Consider the following 10,801-nt stretch of genomic DNA (forward strand, 5'->3'; position numbering starts at 1 on the left):
TCTCCAATCTCCTCCCTGGACTACCCCAGTGATGGTAATAGTAGCCAAGGAGGCAATGGCTACAGGGAAGGAGAAAGGGCAGGTTTTTTATGGGTAGGGCATGTATCTACCAACTCTTTTGTACTGTACTCTCCCAAGCACTTAGTACAGTTTGCTGCACAGAATAAGCACTCAGTAAATACTACTAGTGGGAGCCACAACGGGTACCTAAGTGAATTTAGTGGCTACGACTGTGGGCAGACTGGCTGGACTGGTATTTGTTAAGCATTATGTGCTTAACACTGTACTAAGCACTTCGAGTAGATAAAGCATAGACAGATTGCTGGGGCACCATGCCTTGTGGCTCTGCACCTCCCCCTCAGTGGCACTGCTGGGGTATAAACCAGCTAATCTGGTTAGAAAGAGTTCCTATCCCACATGGGGCTCACAGTCTTAACCTCCCATTTTATAGATGAGGTAACTGAGGCACAGGGAAGTGAGGTGACTTACCCAAGTTCACCCAACAGGCAAATGGAAGAGTCGGGATTAGAACCCAGGTCCTTCTGAGCTTCAGGCCTAGGATCTATTATCTCCCCGGCACACTCGGTCCTTGCAGGTCTCCCAAGGTCTGGCACACACCCAAGGTTGGCTGGGGGCATGGCCGGGGTGTGGCTGGGCCGGAGCAGGCACTGCAGCCCCTCTCCCACCCGGAGGCACCAATCTCAAAGCCTAGGACAGCCACCGTCACCATCATTACCACCACCATCACCACCAAGCAACTTTCATAACCTTTCATGAGATCTGGGGTTTTTTCTACTCCAGAACCAAGTTCCAGCCCATTCTGGTTTGTTTACTTAACCTTCTTTCCCAGAGCTCCTTGTCCTTTTATTTCTGTATTCTAAGAGTTATGCACCACCTTTCTTCTTAGCTTTTACTGTGAAACCTGCAAATTGTAGATTTTATGAGTAATGAGTGACTGTGATTATGGGTAACCAGATTTTAAGAAAATGACCGATTCAGTGAGCGTATGCATACATACATACTAAAACCTCCCTCCGGCAGGGTCTAATCACCTCTCCCCTGAGAGGTGGCCAGTGCTAAATCACTTCAGGAGATTTATTCCTATACGCAATAATGACAGTTTGGTGAGGGTTGGCTTTTTTTCTTAACAGCCAGATGTGGAAGCTACTCCATAGTTTTCCCAGTTGGTCAGTATTCTTTCTCTCCCTCCCTGTCCCACCAAGTCTTCTGTCCCAACTCTTTCCCCCACCAGTTTGCCCTTGACTTGTTCATTTCCTGACTTTTTTCCATCAGTTCAGCTCCCTCAAGCCTTTTTTGTTCCTCAAATGGCTAGTCAATTCCCCTACAAAATACTTAAGCCTCCATGCCACGTCACCTTTCCGAACTCTAATGCTTAAAGCAGAGCCACAGGGAGAAAAGAGAGGAATGGGAAACCAGTGAATCTTGGGGGGAATAGGAAAGGAGGAAACAACAGTAGCTAGTCGGAAGCGAGACCCCAGGACACTTGCCTGCTGTGTCACTTTGGGCAAGTCACAACTTCTCTGAGCCTCAGTTTCCTCTTCTGCAAAATGGGGATTAAATACCTGTACTGCCTCCTTCTTAGACTGTGAACGCTCTGTGAAATAGCGACTATGTCCAATGTGTCTATACTTTATCTGTTTGAAGTGCTTAGTACAGTGTTTACCATAAAGTAAATGCTTAACAAATACCTCTATTATTATTATCAGTGGGCATGGAACCTCCCCTCAGTTCCTAGCCAGGTGGCATCCCACTTTTACCCAGTGGAATTCAGCAGCTCTGATGTTCAATCAATCAATCAGTCATGTATATTGAGAGCTTACTATGTGCATAAAACTGTACTAAGCGCTTGGGAGAGTATAGTACAACAGAGTTGGTAGACATGCTCCCTGCCACAACGAGCTTAGATTCTCTTGTATCTACCTCAGTGCTTATTACAGTCTTGTCTTCTCTTATGCCATCGAGTTGCCTCTGACCCTTAGCGACACCATGATGATGATGATGGTATTTGTTAAGCATTTATTATGTGCAAAGCACTGTTCTAAGCACTGGGGGGATATAAGGTGATCACGTTGTCCCATGTGGGGCTCAGTCTGAATCCCCATTTTACAGATAGGTCACTGAGGCACAGAGAAGTTAAGTGACTTGCCCAAAGTCACACAGCTGACACATGGCGGGGCCAGGATTAGAACCCATGACCTCTGACTCCCAGAGGACTAAGGCTGGCCTTGAACCCACAAAGAATGGATTGGCTTAAACCCCCTAATAATAATAATAATAATAATGGTACTTGTTAAGCACTTATCATTTGCCAAGCACTGTTCTAAGTGCTGGAATAGATAAAAGTTAATCAGGTTGGGCACAGTCCCTGTCCCACACTGGGCTCACAGTCTTAATCCCCATTTATAGATGAGGTAACTGAGGCACAATGAAGTGAAGTGATTTGCCCAAGGTCACACAGCAGAGATATGGAGAGGCCTGGATTAGTACCCAGGTCCTTCTGGCTCCCAAGCCCATGTTCTATCCACCAAGCCACACTGGTTTGTGTGTGTGTGTGTGTGTGTGTGTGTAAGCAGCGCGGCTCAGTGGAAAGAGCATGGGCTTTGGAGTCAGGGCTCATGAGTTCGAATCCCAGCTCTGCCACTTGGCTGTGTGACTGTGGGCAAGTCATTTAACTTCTCTGTGCCTCAGTTCCCTCATCTGTAAAATGGGGATTAAGACTGTGAGCCCCACGTGGGACAACCTGATTCCCCTATGTCTACCCCAGCGCTTAGAACAGTGCTCGGCACATAGTAAGCGCTTAACAAATACCAACATTTTTTTTTTTTTAAACCCATACACCCAATCAGTGGTATAAGAGAAAATTGGATCAAGCAATCAAAGGAAAAGTGGAGATTTTACTCTTTGCTGTGAGACATTAAAGGGGTACAGAATTCTTTTGAGGAAAGGTTTATTGACAACATTTATCATAAAGAACAATAGCTATTGATGCTGACTGCAGCAGGAAGTCAATGTTGCAATATAGAGAGCAGGGAATGGAGTTTACAGTCATTCATTCATTCATTCAATCATATTTATTGAGTGCTCCATGTGTGCAGAGCTCTGTACTAAGCGCTTGGAATTTACAATTCCTCAACAGATAGAGACAATCCCTGCCCAACATCGGGCTCACAGGCTAAAAGGGGGAGACAGACAACAAAATTAAACAAGTAGTCAGACATCAATACCATCAAGATAAACAGAATCATAGATACATACCCATCATTAATAAAATAGAGTAGTAAATATATATACAAATATACACAAGTGCTGTGGGAAGGGGAAGGGGGTAGAGCTCAGGGAGGGAGTAGGGGCAATGGGAAGGAAAGAAGGGGCAGAGGGAAAGGGAGGGCTCAGTCTGGGAAGGCCTCCTGGAGGAGGTGAGCTCTTAGTAGGGCTTTGAAGAGGGGAAGAGAGTTACTTTGGCAGTTGTGAGGAGGGAGGGTATTCCAGGTCAGTGGTAGGATGTGGGCCAGGGTCGATGGTGGGGCAGGCGAGAGCAAGGCACTATGAGCAGGTTAGCAGCGGAGGAGTGGAGTGTATGGGGTGGGCTGTAGAAGGAGAGAAGAGAGGTGAGATAGGAGGGGGCCAGGTGATGGAGAGCTTTGAAGCCAAGAAGGAGGAGTTTTTGTTTCATGTGAAGGTTGATAGGTGACCAATGGAGATTTTTGAGGAGGAGAGTGATATGGCCAGAGTGTTTCTGCAGAAAGATAATCGGGGCAGTGGAATGAAGTATAGACTGGAGCGGGGAGTCCTCTCTAGACTGTAAGCTCCAGGTGGACAGGGAATGTGCTACCAACTCTGCTGTACTGAACTCTCTCATGCACTTAGTACAGTGCTCTGCACACAGTAAGCGCCCATTAAATACCCTTTTTAAATGGTATTTGTTAAGTGTTGACCATGTGACAGACACTGTACTGAGTGTTGGGGTAGATACAAGCTAATCAGTTTGGACATAGTCCAGGTCCCACATGGGTTTCACAGTCTTAATTCCCATCTTGCAGATGCAGTATCTAAGAGAAGTTAACTGACTTGTCCAAGGTCTCCCAGCAGATAAGTAACAACGTCAGGGTTAGAACCCATGTCCTTCTGACTCCCAGGCCCATGTTCTACCCACTAAGCTATACTGCTTCTCAATTGATTGATTAATTAGTGGAGCTAAAGATGCCACTCAGATTCCATCGCCTTTCAGTTCTAATGAAAACTTTCTGAAAACCCCCACCCAAAATCTCTGGGATAGAAATAGTTAGTACTTGGTTCCAACCCAAAGGTGAACATTTTTAGTAAGGTTAACTCTTTTCAGATGTTTCTGAAGCGTATGAAAAGGAAAATGTATACTGCTCTCCACTGTGAATACTTTTACTGTTCTCAAGACTCAACTGTGTTTGAACTTCCCAGACAATTATACATTGCAGTGTATTCTAAGAGGGGAGTTCCTTTTTGACTCAGTTGTTCTGAGGTTAGATAAGACAAGAAACAGGCTCATGGAAATCCAAATGGCAAAACTAGCCTTAAAAAAACCCACTTAAAAATTGTAGGGAAGGAACGTGGCCTAGTGGAAAGAGCCCAGGCCAGGGAGTGAGGAGACCAGTGATCTCAACCGGCTCCACTCCTTGCCTACTATGTGATCTTGGGAGCGTCACTTAACTTTTTGGTACTTCTGTTTCCTCATCCGTACAGTGGGGCTTCAAAACCTATATCTGCCTCAGTTCTCAGTACAGTGTTTGACACATAAACACACTTTGTCCCACAAGTTATTTTTTAGGTTGGGTTGGGGAAGAGACCACAGAAATGCTGACTGGTGGCAACCTCATATCAGGCAAATCACTGCTTTGCCAAACGGGACAGTCCTCGGGGCCTGGTGCCCTCCAGGACACAGATGCTTGGCCCTTGTAAAACTGGGAGAGACACTCCAAGAAACTCCGTAATCCCAGAAGTAGCATGGCCCAGGGGAAAGAGCAAGGGCCTGAGAATCAGAGGACGTGGTTTCTAATCCCAGTTCTGCCACATGTCTGCTGCGTGACCTTGGTCAAGTCACTTCACTTCTCTGGCCCTCAGTTCCCTCATCTGTAAAATGGAGATTAAGACTGTGAATCCCATGTGGGACATGGGCTGTATGTGACCTGATTACCTTCTATCTACTCCAGCGCTTAGAACAATGCTTGGCACATAGTAAGCTCTTAACAAATATCACAATTATTATTATTATTATTACTATTAGAAAGGTTCCATTATCAGCCTCCTTTCTGATTTCCCATCCTTCTGTCTCTCCCTGCTTCAGTCTATTCTTCACTCTGCTGCCTGGATTATCTTTCTGCAAAAACGCTCTGGGCATGTCACACCCCTCCTCAAAAATCTCCAGTGGTTGCCTATCAACCTGCACATGAAGCAAAAACTCCTCACTATTTGCTTCAAAGCTCTCCACCACCTTGCCCCCTCCTACCTCACGTCCCTTCTCTCCTCCTACAGCCCAGCCTGCACACTCCACTCCTCTGCCGCTCACCTCCTCACTGTGCCTTCTTCCCGCCTGTCCCACTGTCAACCCCTAGCCTGTCCTACCATTGACCTGGAATGTCTTCCCTCCTCACATCCGTCAAACTAACTCTCTTCCCCCTTCAAAGCCCTACTGAGAGCTCACCTCCTCCAGGAAACCTTCCCAGACTGAGCCCTCCCTTTCCCCCTGCCCCTCCTCATTACCCCTACTCCCTCCCTCTGCTCTATTCCCTTCCCCTCCCCACAGCACTTGTATATATTTGTACATATTTATTGCTGTATTTATTTTATTAATGATGCACAATGATCTATGGTTCTATTTTTCTATTTTGATGGTATTGATGCCTGTCTCCTTTTTTTGTTTTGTTGTCTGTTTCCCCCTTCTAGACTGTGAGGACATTGTTGGGTAGGGATTATCTCTATCTGTTGCTGAATTGTACTTTCCAAGCGCTTAGTACAGTGCTGTGCACACAGTAAGTGCTCAATAAATATGATTGAATGAATGAATGAATAAATGAATTGAATTGGGTCCTCCTGCCCCATGCCAGGCAGGAGATAAGTGACGACTTCTGCTCCCTCTGAATGCCGGGACCAGAAGAGAGACATCCTCCCTCTCCTGGACCCGACATCACCCGGGCTGCTTCTCCCTCTCTAGGCAATTTGGTTGTCTTTCATGGTCCCAGCCTTCCGTGTCCTGGCGGTGTGTAGTCAATGGTCTTTTGCCTCTTCGCTGTCACTTATCGCTAGATAGATGTTTATGGATCAGCCCAGAGATGAAAAATGTGTCCTTTTGAAGGTTTCCAGCACAAAACTATTGCCATTTGTCCTACAGAGGAGGATCTAAAAGATTGAACAGAAAGGCACACTGATGAGCAGGAGAGGATGTGCCCAATCACGCGGTGTTAGGAGCAGCACGGCTTAGTGGAAAGAGGACAGGCTTGGAAGTTAGAGGTTGTGGGTTCTAATGCCGGCTCGGCCACTTATCAGCTCTGTGACTTTGGGGAAGTCGCTTAACTTGTCTGTGCCTCCGTTCCCTCATCTGTAAAATGGGGATTAAGACTGTAAGCCCCACATGGGACAACCTAATTACCTTGTATATGCTCCAGCTCTTAGAACAGTGCTTGGCACATAGTAAGTGCTTAATAAATACCATTATTATCATTATTATTATTATTATTATTATTATCACCCATGAGATCTGTCCTATTCTGCTTGAGAGGGCCAGGCACTAGAAGCGGCAGGAAGGCTTTGGCTACTGTGGTTATTGGATTCTTGCCTATCTGCTGGAGCTGAGAGAAATATCTAATGAATTGCTCCTTCTGCCAAAATGGACTGTGGCTCTTTTTGTTGTTGTTCTTGTTTTCATAGGTGTTATGAAGTGTTATTCACTTCAGTTTACCCTTGCCTGTTCAGTACCATGCCTTTCTCCATTCTTAAATTGTAAGCCAGAGGCCATGTCTGAATATTTGTTGTTTTTCTGAGCTGGTAGACACTGTAGAGCCTCAACAGATATTACTGAATGAAAGAAGCTAGAAGGTGCGCTCTAGGCTCGAAGAGCTAAATGGAGCTGGGCCTCTACCTAGCCATGGGAAGAAGCTTGGTCTAGTGGATAGAGTACGGATCTAGGAATCAGAGGGATGAGGGTTCTAATCCTGGCTTCACTACTTTTCCGCTGTATGACCTTGGGCAAGTCTTTTCACTTCTTTGTGCTTCAGTTACCTCATCTGTAAAATGGGGATTAAGATTTGTGTTCCCCATGTGGGATAGGGACTGTGTACAAGCCAATTACCTTTTCTACCCCAGTGCTTAGGACAGTGTCTGGCACATAGTAAGTGCTTAAATAATACCACAGTTATTATTATTATCATTATCCCCAGGCCTCCAGGTCAAATTTTCTCCCTACTCAAGGACCCAATGATAGTAGGGTAGTTTTCTAAACTTGTCCATTAGATTGTTCAACCCTGGAGCACAGAGGAAACATGTCTTGTTTCTGTAATACCCACCCACACACTTAATATGGTGTCTCGTACTCAGTCAGTAAATGACAATCAATTAATCAAAAGTACTTATTGAGCACCACTGAGTGGATTTTTAAAAGTATTAGTGAAATGTTACATTTTCAGTACTTAAAAGACAAGATCACCACTGTTGGGGTTTATAAGCAGTTTCTGGCCCTTTTTAACTTTGTTTAATTTATTTCTAGGTATGCTAATAGATTGTTTATAATGTCATAGAACATATTTCTAGGTAAGGCAGCTCTTAGCACTTACGAACATATGTACTTATGTACATATGTTAATATATACAGCACTTATGTATGTATCTGTAAAACGTTTATATTAATGTCTGTCTCCCCCTCTAGACTATAAGCTCCTTGTGGGCAGTGAACGTTCACCAAACTCTATTATATTGTACAGTACAGTGCTCTGCACACAGTAAGCGCTCAATAAATTTGACTGACTGACTGACTCCTTGTGAGCAACGGTTAGCTAAATAGCTACAAGTCTTTGGCGGCTAGGTGATTAGCCAAGTATCAACTCCAGGAGCCAGTGGACCCCAAGGAAATCAGAGATCTGAGTCCCCAAGATTACGGGCAGCACCCTGTAACTGAGTCCAGAAGTTCGAAAACATTTCGTATTCATGAAACTAAACATCGAGGTACGTTTTTGTCCTTAGCTGGCTGAAGACCTGGGCAATTGAAATTACTGGGGACCAAATTATATAGCTCACACTGAAGGGTGACATTGTTGCCAGAGATGAAAAAAGTAGATGAATCAGTGCCAGAACTCAAGGATAGGAAAACAGCTTCCCTCTGTACAGAATTTAGTTTAATGGGAAAATCAGCCTTTCTCAACCTCAGTACCCTTGGAGATCAATCCAAACTTCAGCTTTTCAACTTACTGAGGCAGCAGGGTAAGTTTTCCATACCATATTTCACTGTAGTAAGCAACTTAACCACATCACTAAGTATACTGAGTCTTATTCCCTTGTGTTGCAGTTGGCCAGATAAGAATTTAAGTATTCAACGATTTAAAACTGAACTTGGGACAGTTGTAAAATGGAAGGATGATCGTATGGCACATCCCATATTGGAGATTAGGGGTTAGTGACATTTTCCTTCCTTCTAACTCATATACTTCATCCCACCGCCTAAGCACTTAAGTGCTCACCCTGACCCTCACAGAATTTTTGTACATATCCTTATTCTAATGTCTGTCTCAGTCAATTGTACTTATTGAGTGCTTATTGTGTGCAGAGCACTGTACTAAGTGCTAGGGAGAGTACAATACAACAATAAACAGACACATTCCCTGTCCAGAACAAGTTTATAATCTAGAGATGAGTTTACAGTCTCCCTCCCTTAGCCTCCCTACCCTGATACACAAACTTCCTTGGAATGCAAACTCCTTGAGAGCAAGAATCATGTCTACTAATTTTTTGCACTCTCCCAAGTGTGTAGTACAGTACTCTGCACAAAGTAAGTGCACAATAAATATGATTGCTTGATTGATTTAGGATGTTTTCCCTTCTCAAAGAAAATTACTAACGTTAACACTGTTTCTAAGGAAACTGATCAAGGAAACTCTGCTATAGATGACTTAGGATGGGGGGCAATTTTGGGTGACCTTTTCATGTATTTTTATTATGTATTTACCTAAATTGTATTTTTTAAATGGCATTTGTTGAGCACTTACTATGTGCCAGACACTGTATTAAGTTCTAGGGTAGATCAAGTTAATAATAATAATAATTATAATAATGTTGGTATTTGTTAAGCGCTTACTATGTGCAGAGCACTGTTCTAAGTGCTGGGGGAGATACAGGGTAAACAGGTTGTCCCATGTGAGGCTCACAGTCTTAATCCCCTTTTTACAGATGAGGTAACTGAGGCAAAGAGAAGTTAAGTGACTTGCTTACAGTCACACAGCTGACAAGTGACAGAGCTGGGATTCGAACTCATGACCTCTGACTCCCAAGCCCATGCTCTTTTCACTGAGCCACGCTGTTGGACACAGTCCATTTCCCACCATGGGGCTCACAGTCTTAATCCCCATTTTATAAATGAGATAACTGAGGCACAGAGAAGGTAAGTGACTTGTCCAAGGTCACACAGTAAAGATGTAGCAGAGTTGGGATGGAAACCTAGTTCTTCTGAATCCCAGGCTCGTGCTCTTTCCCCGGGCCATGCTGATTCATATAGTGCTTTGCACACAGTAAGAGCTCAATAAATATGATTGAATGAATGAATGAAGTTCCATTAGATTGTAAACTCCTGGAGGGTCATGGCTATTTTGCTTCTGGTGTACTTCCCTAAGGTCTTAATATTAATTCATTCAATAGTATTTATTGAGCGCTTACTATGTGCAGAGCACTGTACTAAGCGCTTGGGATGAACAAGTCGGCAACAGATACAGTCCCTGCCGTTTGATGGGCTTATTAATTCATTCAATCATATTTATTGAGCCCTTACTATGAGCAGAACACTGTACTAAGTACTTGGAAAGTACAATTCAGATACTTAACACTTTGTAGGGCACTCAAAAAATGTCATTGATTAATTTAGTTTTCTGAGCTGGCTTATGGATGCTTTCAAGTTAATTCCTGTCCTTTCTCTGTATTTTTTCTTTCCTGGCATTTTTTGGGTTTTGTCCTGTTTCTGTTAATGCTTACTTCTTCTTTGTTTTTATTCTTATCCAACTTTGTGTTCTTTTCACCCCTTTGGTATTCTTGTTTCTGATCTCTTTATTCTCTAAATAGGTTAGGTTATTCATTCAGTAGTATTTATTGAGCGCTTACTATGTGCAGAGCACTGTACTAAGCACTTGGAATGTACAAATTGGTAACAGATAGAGACAGTCCCTGCCCTTTGACAGGCTTACAGTCTAACTGGGGGAGATGGATAGACAAGAGCAATAGCAATAAATAGAATCAAGGGGATGAACATCTCATTAAAACAATAGCAAATAAATAGAATCAAGGCGATTGCCTTCCTTGCTTCTTCCTCACATTAAATCAATTCTCTTTCCCTTCTTGTTTCACTTATTTTTAAAGGAATGAACTATGGTCCCTTGCTCTCAGGTTCTTGGCATGTCTTTTGCAGTTTTGATTTCCTCTTCGTTAGAATAGTAACTTTCATTGATTCATCTTAAAATTCTTTCCTTGGTGTTTTGGCTTCGTTACTTATTGTGGTTTGCAGTCCATTGATATCGGTCTTTGGGTCTCTTCTCTGCCACTTAGATTATCAGCTCTA

This window comes from Ornithorhynchus anatinus, chromosome 3 (assembly GCF_004115215.2).
Source record: "Ornithorhynchus anatinus isolate Pmale09 chromosome 3, mOrnAna1.pri.v4, whole genome shotgun sequence".
Taxonomy (NCBI): Eukaryota; Metazoa; Chordata; class Mammalia; order Monotremata; family Ornithorhynchidae; genus Ornithorhynchus; species Ornithorhynchus anatinus.